At 46.5% G+C, this 14,753-nt stretch overlaps 1 protein-coding gene across 1 annotated transcript in view; it reads left to right on the top strand.

The window, feature by feature from the left end:
* The window catches only part of PPIE (peptidylprolyl isomerase E), a 189,830-nt gene that overhangs the window by 113,107 nt on the left and 61,970 nt on the right, over window positions 1-14,753 (top strand). The window lies entirely within an intron of this gene.

Below are 14,753 nucleotides of genomic sequence, written 5' to 3'. Positions count from 1 at the left end.
TCACGAAAATAGCTCAGCAATTCGATGTTACAAATTTTATCTTTTTCACCAAAGGTTAAACGCACATGCTTCCAGTGAGTGTCTAAAACGTTCAATGCCAAACTTTATGTAATTTCTAGTTGCTGTATTTTTGCAGGACAAAGAGTGGAAGCGCCTTGCCCAGGATCATACCAGCTTAGAAGCCGGTTAATAGTGCGCTAGTGGTGTAGTTTCACAGCAGATAATTTAATTACCACTGCTCCTCACATACCTGTTCCTTAAATGACGGCGTCACTGAGCAGTTTCTCAGGAAATCCAGCAAATTATCCGTCCCTAGGATGTAATTATGTGCCCCATCCAGCTTTGTAGGCTTTTTGTAGTGATTACTTTTATTGTCACTGTTACAACAAATGACAGAGAAGGATAAACGAAGAACATAAGCAAACGGGGGAACCAATGGGCCAGAAGGGAGGGCTTAACAAGAGGTCCAATAAAATGTAAGATTACAGAACAGTAACATTCCTCATACTTCATGACAGAGACACTTCTACCTCAATCCAATAAAACCTTCCAATCAGGCATGCACAACACAGCCCCACACAAGAATCTAATAGGAAGGCAGCCACCACATCACTATCAGATACAGGGCAGCAGCAGAAGTAAGTACCAGCTGTGCTCTTTAAATACAAATATTCAAACTCTTATTGCTGGGTGTATCCCAAAGCTGCTTTTAATGGGTATGAACAGTGTCTGCCTGGGGAAGAAAATAGGCCCTGGCACCAACATGAAAGCGCCCCCCATTAGTGAATTGGAAAACTAAAAAGAAGTGCTCCATGTTTGCAAATTGGAGCAGCTTTGAAACTGTTAAGACGTACTGTATAAGTGTTTTGTAAGATATGGAAGAATGCATTGAGTTGAGCTTGAGCAGGCAATATTTGTTTTTATATCAGGAGAATAATCAGTAAAAACGAGCCCAACAGACCATAAATGAAGCCACAAACAGCCAAAAACCCAGCTCACACTCTGACCTGTCAGACTAGCTTAGCAGTCACTGCCCGATTGCCTCATAGGTCAGTCCGACCCTTGCTTTGAATACCCAGGTGTGCAATGCTTTCAACAAACACGATGTTAGAAAAAGACACAGTGCCAATTTCCTAAGAATGGCGATTCAAAGTGTTGTAGGGCCTTGGAACAATTGCTGGCTGCACTGTGTGAAATAAATGCTAATTAAATATACTATGAGTCTGAGTATTTAAAAAGTTTGAGGGAATATTTGTTACTGTGGCAGTATCTGACTTGTGCTCCACCCATTTGAATAAAATAAAACATATCCCATTGCCTCCTACTCTTCATCCAAAAACATATAAAGCTTAAATCTTCCCTCTGTCAAGCAAAAGTATGATGATCACACTGCATTTCTGCAAATACTAGGAATGCTGTCCGTACGCTCCCGTACTGTTCATTACTCAGATGCTTACGGGCACCATCATTACTCCTTGAGGACCAGTTATATCCCATAGAAGTGCACCTGTTAGAGGCGGCAGACCCGGAAGCAGAGGACGGCCCGGGACCAGGGTTCAATTCCCGACGCGGCAGGGTCGTGAACCAGGGTCAGCGGACTCGATAATTCTCGCCGCAGTGCCTAATCTAACCAGGGATCGCACTCGGCAACTCTGGGCATTAGCTTGCCTTATCTACACAACGGCCCCCCCCAAACGCCGGGGATGCCTGGTTTCACCTTGGAGATACCCAGGAGGGAACATCTCACAGGGAAAGCCAGGACGGGTTCCCCAGCGGTCTATAGCGCCGGGACGCCTACGGGTAGCAGTGCGCTATACAAGACACACACATTTACATAGAGAGACAAGCATTTGCAATGCAATAGGTCTCGCATTAGGAAAGTGTGAGCTATTGGTAGTGGAAATGACAAATATTTTTAATATGTGTTGGCTTTGAAAATATATAAATTATTAGCATTGTTATTCACAAAGCCAATAGCTTACACTTTCCTTATGCGAGTACTATTGGCTATGGCAATGCTTGTTGGTAGCAAGCAAGGACAGTGCTGTTGTGGTGCTGAGTGATGATGTGGTTGGGCTGTGTGATGTGGTGGTGTATTAGAGTGATGTGTTGGTGTCCCAGAGTGATGTGGTGGTGTCCCAGAGTGATGTGGTGATGTGGTGGTGTCCCAGAGTGATGTGGTGGTGTGGTGGTGTCCCAGAGTGATGTGATGATGTCCCTGAGTGATGTGGTGGTGTCCCAGAGTGATGTGTTGGTGTCCCCAAGTGATGTGGTGGTGTCCCCAAGTGATGTGGTGGTGCCCCCGAGTGATGTGGTGGTGTCCCCAAGTGATGTGGTGGTGCCCCCGAGTGATGTGGTGGTGCCCCCGAGTGATGTGGTGGTGTTCCAGAATGATGTGGTGGTGTTCCAGAGTGATGTGGTTGTGTCCCCAAGTGATGTGGTGGTGTTCCTGAGTGATGTGGTGGCGTCCCGAGTGATGTGGTGGCGTCCCCGAGTGATGTGGTGGCGTCCCGAGTGATGTGGTGGTGTTCCCGAGTGATGTGGTGGCGTCCCTGAGTGATGTGGTGGTGACCCAGAGTGATGCAGTGGTGTCCCTGAGTGATGTGGTGGTGTCCCCGAGTGATGTGGTGGTGTCCCCGAGTGATGTGGTGGTGTCCCTGAGTGATGTGGTGGTGTCCCCGAGTGATGTGGTGGTGTCCCCAAGTGATGTGGTGGTGTCCTTGAGTGATGTGGTGGTGCCCCTGAGTGATGTGGTGGTGTTCCTGAATGATGTGGTGGTTAAATTAAATGGAAGCTTCCGTTAAAGGGCCTCCAAGTCTTGAATATTTTTCATCGCCCTTCCTATGGTCCTTCATCTGTGCAAAAGCCTCACACGGTGCTATTGTACGCCATATGCAAGCACTGCAAAACATCGTCTACGTTTTCCACTAGTTACAGTCTCGAAAAATGTACACAACACGCACTACAATTAAAGTCTGCCTCACCAGTAACATAAATATAGCAGCTGCGCCTTTTACCACAATGGCCGAGCAATCACAGAGCACGTACTTTCCAAAAGAAACATTTAAACTGTTTATTAATATTTTGTATGCCAACTCAAATACGCAAGAAATGTGACCATATCAAATAGTTTGAAAGGCTCCCACAATGCTATTGTATGTTACGAAAGCACATATTGCCATATATTTGACGTCACTGACTTGTGGCTAATTAAATCTGAGTTAGCAGGCTAACACTACATTATGTTTGCTTGTCCACATAGTTCTCCAGAAAGTGTTGTAATTATAAATGCCACACTCAAATTACATGGAAGCTTCCGTTAAAGGGCCTCCAAGTTTTGAATATTTTTCATCGCCCTTCCTATGGTCCTTCGTATGTGCAAAAGCCATATGCACACACTGCAAAACATCGCCTACGTTTTCCACTAGTTACTATGTCGAAGAAATTACACGACACGCCCTACAATTAAAGTCTGCCTCACTGCTAACAAATATTGCAGCTGCGCCTTTTACCACAATGTCCGAGCAATCACGAAGCACGTACTTTCCAAAAGAAACCTTTAAACTGTTTATTAATATGAAAAAACACACGACACGCACTCCAATTAAAGTCTGCCTCACTGGTTACATAAATGGAGCAGCTGCGCCTTTTAACACAATCGCCGTCTAAGAAAGAAAAGTATGTGCATACTATAGCACAAAGTTTCAAAAAATGGCAGTAATCAAAAACACATTAACATCACAGTTTTTGATATTAGTCTGCAAAAAACACCTAATATGGCACCAACAACAAGCACCATTAGACGCTGTTTTGCACAAAACTGGCATATGACTCTGCAAGAAATACCTTATATGGCACCAACAACAAGCATAGCAGCATTCGACACATACACGCACTCTGAAATATCATGTTCCTTTTGCACTTACGATTCTGTAAAGGAAAAGCGGAAAATGAGCACTTAAATGAAAGTCTGCTTTATTATTTTACATCCCAACGAGAAATGGAAGCGCTAAAGCTTTTAAACGAAAGCCAGACCACGTAGCAAGCTCCCAGCAGCTAGATAAACAAGAGACTCCTATCCCTGAGATCGGCCATTAACTTTGTTTCTTTGTTTGGTGTCACAGCTCCACCTTGTGGCTCATTTTACACGTTTTTAAAGATACATTAAACAAGCACGTCTCAGAAGCGCGCTCACATGGACAAATCCGAGACGGAAAATGCGCGCCTCCGACTCGTGTCCCCATATTTGTATACTAAAGTATACATGGAGGTCCATCGCTACGCTCGACCTAAAAAAGCATACCCTTATAGTCACAGACTGAAAGCAATGCAGCCATGGGGTCACAGAGTGAAAGTGTGGGGCTCCTCTTATCAGAGTGAAAGTAAAGCATAGACCTCAGCCCTGACTGGAACGCCGCCCTCCTTGGACTTCTTTAATCTATAAACAATCAAAATACTGCCGGCAGACCTCAATGCCCCACCCACACCCTAAACCTACCCCCAAAAAAATACATCTATATTCATTTCACAATGGTCAGGCTCAGTCAGAACCGCTCCACCACACCTTCCTTGGAAGTTCGAAGAGGTAAGCTTAAATACATTTCTAGCCACATAATGAAAGACCCCTTAGACCTACAAACCGAAAGTAATGTACACCTCTTTGTCATAGGGTAAAAGCAATGCACTTCTATGTACATCACAGAGTGAAGGCAATGTACTCCTGAGAGAGGGGAAATAATAAAGGCCTGCACGTCACAGGGCACATTTTCTACGTGTGCGCACCAGGACGCCTTGTCTACGCACGCGCACCGGGAGCTGTGTACTCAAGACAAGTGAGCCTGGCCCGTGTCAGGCGGGGGCGCTCCGGTATCGAGCGTTCACAGTCCAAGCACAAACTGCATTCAGGGGCCATGGAACCCACATGCTGGGCACCCGTATCAACCAGTCACCACACGTACTTCAACGCCATCTGCGGCTTTCCACGCGTTACCAAGTTCACGGAATTTCAGTCCCACAGACAGGCCCGGTTCTAGAGGGTGGGCCAGGCCCACCCAAACATGAGCCTGGCCCACCCAAACATGATGTGAGCCGTTTTTTTTACCCCCATCTGTGTTCAGGCTGGCTCTCCTGATCCGCTCTGCGCGGCCCAGCACAGATTATCGCGGCCCGTTGTCACATATAGAATGACAATGGGCCAAAGCCAGCAGGCACAGCATGTGGTGGGAGCTCCGGCCCTGGCCTTAGGGCGGAGGTCTTCAAACTGTGGGTCAGTGGCGGCAGTCCCAGGAGGGTGCAAATGCCTCTTTAAGTACTGAAGAATGAAGATGGCCTGGAAGAGCAACTTTTTTTTTTTGCATTTCTAGGCTGTCTTCATTTAAAGTCAACTTTGCTAAAAACAACACAATATTTGATAAGTATTTTGTTGTATTTTCACGTTCAGCAACTGCACTTAAAATAATGCTCACGCCTACAAGTGAGTAAAGAGGTGTTAAATAAATGCACACTAAACTAATTGATGGGACACACACATCATGAAACTTGGTTAATGTGATACCCGAAGATGTCTGTATGAGAACAGTCACAAAATTGAATCCAGGATGGTGGAGGGCATAATAGTGATGTGTTTTTATATAGTTTTGCGGTCCCAGCATGTAACAGAAAGCAATGTGAATATGTAGGGCATTATTCTAGAATTGTAATAAACACTGTATAACATAGGTTGCCACACAATGATTATGTGGCAGGGCCAATGGATTTATGTGGAAGGGGAGCACCATAGACAAATTATGCAGTATAATGCAGCACATTGTATACTAGTATAAGTTAATTATTTTGAATTTTTTTTACTTGGTAGAACTGTCTGGGTAAAGATTTCACCCCATTAGTACCAATTTAACAGCCAAATACAGAAATAAGCTACTGAAAGTTGGCAAGTTACCCTTTGAAAAGGGCTTCCAATGCGCGCAAACACGTCACCATGTTTTGTAGTAACTTTTGATCCATTTGAGCTTCAATTGTTTTTTAAATCTGCATGTTATACTGCACGTGGTGGATTATGTGGCAAATACATAATTATGTGAAAAATGTCACAGATGCAGAATCGCATAATTCCAGCAGCCCTGTATCAGATAAAACAAGTGCTTTAGCAGCAGTAATAGCTAACCAGACTGTACCTATTGCAGACATTTTTTATGACCATTAAAAGTACACGTTTTAAAACTCAACAACCTTACATTGCCTCTAAAAAAAAATTTTTTTTTGTCATCATGATGCTTCAAGTTATTCCATAAATGAAATCACATTAGACCCCCTCCTTGAACTCACACACAGAGGTACCTCCAGGTACCCATTAACACATCTGGGATGGTTGTTTTTACCAAAGGGTATGGGAAGTCTTGGCAAAATGGGCGCCTTAGTCCCCATACCTCAGCCAACTTGGCCTCTGTTTACATGTAGATGTCCTTTCAGGTGAGTTGAGAGGGTACACGGGAAGAGACCCTGCATTCAGAAGTTTGTGGGTTGAGTGGTGCTGTAAGCGGTGGGGATTGAGTGGCGCTGTAGGCATTGCGGGTTGAGTGGTGATGTAGGCGTTGTGGGTTGAGTGGTGCTGTACGCGGTGAGGATTGAGTGACGCTGTAGGCATTGCCGGTTGAGTGGTGATGTAGGCATTGCAGGTTGAGTGGTGCTGTACACAGTGGGGGTTGAGCAGTGCTGTAGGCGTTGGGAGTTGAGCGGTGCTGTACGTGGTGGGGATTGAGTGGTGATTTAGGCATTGGGGGTTGAGTGGTGCTGTAGGAGGTGCACGTTTTCAGCAGGCACACTCCTTCATACACACCACAAGTTGTCAGTGCACGCTTTCACCGGGCACAAACACCACCAGCCGTCAGTGCACGCTTTCACCGGGCACAAACATCACCACACCTCAGTGCACGCTTCCACCAGGCTCACACACCACCAGCCGACAGTGCACGCTTCCACCAGGCACGCTTCCACCAGACGTCACTGCACGCTTTCACCAGGCACACACACACTACCAGCCATCAGTGCACAATTTCTACAGGCACACACACCACCAGCCGTTAGTGCACACATAATTTGTTAACGCATCCGCAATTAACTATTGTAGCAATTGCAGTATGGCGCACTTTACTTTTAAACATATTCATCTAAAGCGCAGCATGCCACCATTGCTACAAAAATACATACACATTTTTTTGGCCTACAATTTATTGACTTTTGTTGCAATTGGTGTTGCAATATTTAGCAATGCCAATAGCTCAAATTTAATTATCCCGAGACCTATTGCATTGTAAATGCTTGTTTTGGCTCAGATTCTGACCTCATACAAGAGGCACATAGGCTCTGTATGAGGCTGGCTCTTTCCAGGATATATCAAAATGAGATATATTGTGCAAAGAGTCCAGGAGTTCCCTTGTAAGCAGACAGGGGGCTTGTTGTTGGAATCCCAAGGGGCTCTGCTAGGGGGTAGTGTGGTCCAGCAGCCTTGTGCTTATCACAGAGGAGTGCAAGACATCTGAAAATGCACACAATGGTCAATAAATGAGACACACAACTCAAGGAGATCCACACCAATTTATAAAAATAGCAAGTATATTTACATATGTTTAGGCATCAAAAGGAAATCATTCAGGTAAGTATGTTTTTAAAGAGAAATACTTTTCATCTCAAAAAGTCGACACAGTACACAGTTCTGCAATGTTAACCTATGGAAGGAAAATCATATGCGGTTAACCAGCTCGTCAGTGACTTACGGGATCATTCTCTTGGGTCAAAGGGGAGTACAGAGCAAGTTCGAAGGCAGCACCAACCGGTCACTCCCAAAGCCTCTAGGGCAGCCGGATGCAGTGGTGCTAGCAGCGTTGGGTGCTCAATACAAATCAATGACGATCGGTCCCTTCACAAAGAGGCTGCAGGAGGGGACTGAGAGGCCCGTCCAGTGAAACCAATGAGTGGCTTCGATTCTTGCGATGGAGGACATGGGGACACCTTTGGTCCTCTTCTCCATGGGATGAGCGTCTGGGTGCAGAGGGTCTTTAGGGTGTCTGATTTCTAAGTCTGACAACTCTTGTGGTTGAGGGGGCCAACAGACTCTGCAGGCAACGTCTGGGAGTTCACAAGGAGTCCCTCCACAATGGACTCAGTACCTTGCGGGCTTGGGAACCATGCTGACACAATTGCCCCACTATGACACATGCTGGGGGGCTCATGTGCAGTGGTACTTGGCGACATCAGATTTTGGGGATCCGGAGTCCTCGTGGTCCTTCATTTGCTGTCTAGTGGATGCAGGGGACAGTTCCACTGTCCAGCGGGAGGTATTGGTTTCCTGGGTTTTGGGGACTCCGCAGCTGCAGGACAAGTCAACTTTTGGTGCAATGGGTGAAGTCTGCAGGCAGGCCGGCTGGGTTGGCGCCAAGTTAGTTGCTGGGTCTTCTTTTCTTGTTGTGTGACTCTTCTCATCCATGTTCTTTCTTCAGGTCATCAGGATCTGCTCTTCTGGTGCCAGCGACTTTATAAATAAATAAATAAATAAAATGTAGGGGCTTTGGGGGAGTGTAGGGTAGCAGCTACTGGGCTACTGACTTTTGGGGTCACTACACCCCCTATTTGACTACTTCCTTTTGGAAGTACGCATAACACTGTCCCAGAATTCTTAAGTATACCATCGCAAAGATGGCTACTTCTGAAAAATCGTGTCCACCTCTGTTTAGTCCACCTTAGGGGTGGTGCTAGCCTGAGGGTGGCACGCCTACCTGACTAGCTAAATTCACAGCCTGTTCAGGTGCCAGGAGGGCTCTGGACGAAGGGGGTCAGCTTACTCTCCTGTGAGGGGAGCCATATACCATTTCGAGGTGGCAGCTCTTTGAAACTTTCAAAGTGAGAAGGGGGAATAAAATGGTCCCAATCCCGTACTAGCCGTATTATTGAGTGCAATATGCATGAGTAATTTGTCCTGGACATTGGGTGACCCCCATCCCAATAGTGAATTGAGAATATCTAAGGCTTGCCAGGACAAATTAAAAGTTTGGTAGTCCAATAGTGGGAATAATTTCCAGACACAATTTTTTATAGAGTGTTCTTTTATGTGCAGTTGCCAGAACTCCTATTTAGGAGACTAGACCAAAGGGACAGCCAACACGTGTTTCGCCCCCGTACATTGCCATCCGGCCTGGGGCTTCCTCAGGGCGTAAAATGTATTTAAGTCTATCTGTAGTCCAATGTGTCCGTGTTTCTTTGGAAGAATCTCTATTTTATCGGCATGTAAGCCTTGGGGCGGAAAGTCTCTGCAACCAGCGTCCAAGCTCTTTGAAACTTGTCAGCTTAGGAAGGCTAATCAGCAGGTCATCCTGTGGGAGAGAGTACGACACCCTCTTCTCGGACAGGTTTTTGTTCTGGGTCTCCTAAGAGCAAAAGGGTCTCACACTAGGAGGTTAGACCAGTGTCTCGGGTGGCTGGCAAAAACCAGTCAGCGAGCACACCAGAGGCTGGTAGGTTTTCAGGGGGCACCTCTACGGTGCTCTCTGGGTGCATGTATTGGTAAAACAACACTGGAATCAGTGTGGGTTTATCATACCAAACTTCACTATTTTCACTCAAGCCACCATGTGGCTGGGGAACTCGTTTTCACGGGTGTGCCAGGGGGTACCATTTACTAGGGACTTACAGAGGGTGCTAAACATTTTGCCAATTGGGGGATACAATTGTACACTTTGGGGGAAGAACACTGGTACTGGTGACCTGATTAGCAGGAACTCAGTACTCCTCAGTTAAAGTTACCATACAAAAAGTGGGGGGAGGGGGTACTACAACAAGAACCCAGCCCCTTACAGGCTACCTCTGATGAGAATCATGGGCTTTTACCTCTCTTTACTCTATTGATGCACTATACTAGGATTCATAACATGCCAATGGACTAGAGGCCTCCCTGAAATGGAGCTTCACTCACCACCTGGGCCACCAATGGAAAAAAGTGGCCTATTTGCAGGAGTGGTCTAGAGAGTAGCTAAAGTGCTAGATCTGCAGTTGCCCTCCATTGAGGCAAAAACATTCTGACAGAAATTCTTCTACCAGAGCCAATGTCATTTGAACCCCGACTACCATTTAAAGATGCCCTCACTGATTCTTTCCTGATTCTTTCATGGCCTTATGATCCATGCCTTGTTCTTGCCCAAAAGTCAGGCAGCCAGTAGCATGGCAACATAGACCTGCGCCTAGTGATCCGGACTTCCTAACCAAGCAGCCTACATCTTACAGGCTCATTGGACAGGCCTCCACTATCAAGGTCAATCCTTATTCCTTCTCAAACAATCCTCCAGAAAAGGACTCCAAGACGATTCAATCATTTGTTAAAAGAATGTATTCTTCTGCAGTTTGGCCTAAGGTCCATAAATGCAGTTTGTTTAGTGGTCGTTACACATGAGTTGTGGGACATGGCCAGTGAGGTGTTGCCGCTGTTCTCCTGAGGACCCAAGAGCTTCTCTGACTCGCATATACGTGATAGATTGGATACCATGAAGTGGGTAATCCATTCAGGCCTGGATATGGCAGGACTATTGTTATGTTATGTTATGCTATGTTACATATCGCTTATAAAGCGCACGTACACCAGGTTAGTTTCATGGCGCTGCTCTAAAGATGCCCCCGACAAGACAGAAGTCCTCATCCTAGGTCCCACCCCCTCTGCGTGGGACGACTCCTAGTGGCTGACCACACAGGAAGCAGCTCCAACACCCACGGACCACGCACGCAACCTAGGATTCATCCTCGACTCCTCCCTCTCTATGTCGAAGCAGGTCAACGCCATCTCCTCCTCCTGCTACAACACCCTCCGCATGCTTCGCAGGATCTACAAGTGGATCCCGACCGAAACAAGAAGAACAGTGACCCAAGCCCTCGTCAGCAGCAGGCTGGACTACAGCAACGCACTCTACGCAGGGATCCCGGCCAAACACCTGCGATGACTACAATGCATCCAGAACGCCTCAGCCCGACTGGTCCTCAACGTCCCCCACCGCAGCCACATCACCTCCCACCTGAGAGACCTGCTCCCCGTCAACAAGAGGATCACCTTCAAACTCCTCACCCACGTACACAAAGCACTCCACAACACCGGACCAGCCTACCTGAACAACAGACTCGTCACCCCCACACGCCAGCTCCGCTCCGCCAGCCTCGCCCTTGATGCTGTCCCGCACATCCAGCGAACGACCTCCGGCGGCAGATCCTTCTCCTTCCTCGCCGCCAAGACCTGGCACACCCTCCCCACCCACCTACGGCAGACCCAAGACCTGCTCACCTTCAGAAGGCTCCTCAAGACCTGGCTCTTCGAGCAGAAGCACCACCCCCCTCTCAGTGCCTTGAGACCCTCACGGGTAAGTAGTGCGCTTTACAAGTTCTATGATTGATTGATTGATAATCCTGAACATTAGTCATATGGCTGTCTAAACAGCCATGTTTTTAAGAGTCTCCTAAATCTCAGGAGCAGGAGCTAATTTTTACGGGCAAGGAGTTCCAATATCTAGGGCCTAACATGGCAAACCTAGTTCCGCCGGTACGCTTCAACCTGAATGATGGAGGAGTCAGGAGATGCAAGTGGGCCGATCTCAGATTGCTAGTAGGAATGTATCTTTTAATAATCCTGCCAACAAATTTGGGGCTCCTACCATTGGCGTCAGTGTTGTGCTTAGAAGGCACGTATGCATAAGGTTGGCCAGATTTAGCTGGCAATGTACACGTATCCTTAATGGATATGCTCTTTGATCAGTCCAAACTCTTTGGGGACAAGTAAAACTCTGGACTGGAAAGATTTAAAGACAACCGTGGAACTGCATGCTCTTTGGGGTTATTAATGCCACCAAAACAATTTCCTCATCAATCCTGAAAATTCAGAGGCTATTGCAGGGGGCTAGCCTTTGGGTGATGTCAGCCTTCCCAATCAGAGCTACAGCTGTCTGTCTAGTCCTTTTAGGCCAAGAACATGGCACAGGCAGACACAGCACGGGGTAGGAGGGATAACAGTTCTCTCCTGCTACAGTGTCTACCAGGCTGCTCACGTTTATCCTCATGCCAGTCCGGTGGGTGTCAGGATTCAATATTTCTTCCCAGCTGGAGATCCATTACATCAGACCCCCTCTCAGAGGATTCCATTAATTGGGACAGTACTAGACATGGTTGTGTACAAGGAACCTCTGGTGTCAGTGGGCTTAACATCAGGGTTGAGGCTCTGACACCACATTGATCCCACAGGAGATGACTGAAGATCTACAGTGGTGGATGACCGACTGAAGATCACTGAACCCTTCAGACAGGCAGACACACACACACACACACACTCTCTCTCTCTCTCTCTCTCTATCGCTCTCTCTCCCTCTCTCTCCCTCTCCCTCCCTCTCTATCGCTCATTTTCCTCCCTCTCCCCAGAGCTCATGGTAGTGACAAATGCATCTCTATTGGATTGTGGAGGCACCTAATGGGATTTTAGATCTTTGGTCTCTGGTCTCCATGGGAAGCGAACTCTATATCTACCTGATGCATCTGGGGGGTGATCCGCTTGCCCATAAAAGCTGGTACAAGTGCTCATCAACAACACTGCGCCATGTGGTGCTGCAACAGCTGGGGCATGGTGGAGGTCCTGGGCCCTGTGCTAGGAGGCTCTTTGCCTCTTGAAGTGGCTGGAACAACAGGACATTTTTCTGGTTCATCAACTACCTCGCAGGGTCGCTGAATGCTAGAGCTGACAAACTGCGCAAGCTTCATCTGCCAGATGACAAATGGAGCATCAACCCAGAGGAGATGCAGAGTGTCTTTGGTCAGCAGGCAGATGCTTAGCTAGAGCTATTCCCCACTGCTTAGAACACACGTCAGCAGTTTTCTGCACTGGAGTTTCCTATGAAATGCATATCAGCTGGAATAGAATGAAGAACTCCTACACATTCCCACCTCTACTGCCTTGGGTACGGAAGAAGATCAGGTAGGACCAGAGCCAAGTCATCTTGATTTTCACAGACTTGACCAGAAGAGTGTGGCACCTATCTCAGCAACTGGGCTGCATCCTGCATCCATATTTCCGCAACCTACACTCCATGCGAGTGATTGAACTATGGCAGTTAAATGCATTTGATTTGCTGACCTAGGTGGTGGATGTCTTCCTTGTCACCAGACACCATTCTGTGAAATCAGTCTATGGTAGGATACATTTGTTGCTACTGTGGTGCTTGGATTGCTGATCCCTCACAAGCCAAATATTTTGATGCCTTTTTGTTTGTCCTTTTGTTGGCATAGCAAGGCCTTGCTGTTGATGCAGTGAAAGATTAATTGCCTTCCCTGTCAGCCTATTTGTATTTGCCAGATCTTATTTAAATGAACAGTTGTGATACGTTTCATCAAAGGTTTGGTGCATATGTTTTCTTCCAAACCATTTGTGATACCCCAGTTGTACCTCAACCTGGTTTTGATATTCTTGATGTGCACACACTTCGAGCCTCTTCACAGCTGCTCCCTAGCACTCTAAACATTGAAAACAATGTTCCTTATTGCCATCTTGTCAGATCACCGCATGAGTGAACTGCAGATAGGCGCTGTCAATTCAATTACCCTACACCACTGCCTTTCCGGAAAAGTTGATGATCAGAACTAGGGCGGCCTTCCTTGCCTAAGGCCAGGCTTTCCTTCTGTGTAGGCCACTCAATCACTTTGCCCGTATTTTTTGCTCCAGCTTAATCATAGAAAGAGATTCCATCTACTTGATCCAGAAAGTGAATTAAGCGATTCTATCGACTGCTTGAAAGACTACCGGATAGACAGTCCGTTCTTCATTGAAAACAATGTTCCTTATTGCCATCATGTCAGCACACTGCATGAGCGAACTAAAGGCAGAAACTGTAAATTTAATTACCCTACCACCTTGATAGACTAGTTGGTGCTAAGAAATAGAACAAACTTCCTGCCTATAGTCATGATATCCTTCTATGTAGGCCAATTGATCACTTTGCCACCATTTTAGCTTCACCCCACCCATCGAAAGAGGTTCCATCGCCTTGATCTAAAAAGGGAATTAAGCTATTCTATCAACTGCTTGAAAGACCATCTTATAGACACCCAGTACTTTATTGCGTTTTTAGGCTCAAAGAAAGGCAAGGCGCTGCAAAAAAGGAACCTGTCAAGATGTGGATAGTCCTTTGCATCAAAATCTGGTGCACTGGCCACCCTCCTGGATTTCTGAGCTCTCATTCCATCAATGTTGTTGCCAGAAGGGATGCCTGTTCTTGACAGCTGCAATGTGGGCATCAATATATAAGTTTACAGGGCACTTCTGCCCTTGCCAGCCCGTTCTAGCAGGAAGAATGCTTTGCTCCCTTGATTCTGCAGGGCTTTTTGATTTTAGTCCATTCCACAGACCCTCCACATTTGGTAGGTACTATTATGGTATGTATACTAAAATTGAGTAATCTGCTGTTAGAAGGATTCATTGGAAGAGCCAGTGCTTAATTTGTAACCAAAAAAAGTGACAGAGCAACCAGTATTTTACGCTGGTCCACTGCAGGTGGCACAGCCCTTTAAGCCCACATGTCACTTTAAGCTGCGGGTTTAAGTCAGAGTTTTATAATTGTTTAAGATATGTTAAGTAGATAAATTCTCCATTAATGGACTATGCTTAAAAATATTCACAGAGTGCCACAATGTGGTGGACTCTCATAAGAACATGTCAGTGTTTACAAATAAGTGCAGGTACCGAG

This window comes from Lissotriton vulgaris, chromosome 2_1, assembly GCF_964263255.1.
Source record: "Lissotriton vulgaris chromosome 2_1, aLisVul1.2, whole genome shotgun sequence".
Classification (NCBI taxonomy): domain Eukaryota; kingdom Metazoa; phylum Chordata; class Amphibia; order Caudata; family Salamandridae; genus Lissotriton; species Lissotriton vulgaris.
Note: the sequence above shows the minus strand (reverse complement) of the source record. Positions and strands in the feature narration are given on the sequence as shown.